The sequence below is a fragment of the Struthio camelus genome, chromosome 2 (genome assembly GCF_040807025.1).
Source record: "Struthio camelus isolate bStrCam1 chromosome 2, bStrCam1.hap1, whole genome shotgun sequence".
NCBI lineage: Eukaryota > Metazoa > Chordata > Aves > Struthioniformes > Struthionidae > Struthio > Struthio camelus.
In genome coordinates this window covers 129,756,880-129,757,404 of record NC_090943.1, presented here as the reverse complement: position 1 = coordinate 129,757,404, position 525 = coordinate 129,756,880, and positions in this window count along the sequence as shown.

Genomic DNA, 525 nt, shown 5'->3' with positions numbered 1-525 from the left:
GCGCCCGCCCGACGTGCGGCGCCGCCCGCCCCGCCCCGGCTCTGCGGGCGCCACCGAGAGCCCCCGCCCCGCGCAGCGCCGCACCCCCGCGCCGCCCGCACCCCCGCCCCGCCCCGCCCCGACGGGGCGCGCTGCCGCCGCGGAGCCCACGCCGTGGGGTCGCTGGCGCCCGAAGCGGCCCGGCCGCGGCTCCGGGTCACCCCCCGCGGGGCGGCTGCCCCGAGCGCCCAGCGGCGTCCCCAGCAGTGAGCCGCACATTGCTGACCCCGGTGGTGTCCCGCGTCCGCAGCGGTGACCCGCATGGCGATGCCCGCAGCGGTGTTCCCAGCGCTGTGCTGACCTGCGCAGCCGTGTCCCCACCAGTGTCCTGCACGGTGGTGACAGGGCATGCACAGTGACCCCGGAGCATCTCATCCACCTCTGCAGGGCCCAGCAAGTGGGGGTCGCTCTGGGCAGCCAGTGGTTGGTTGGTTGGTTGGTTCAGGGACTTTCTCATTTTGGGGACGTTTCACACAGCCAGGAGCA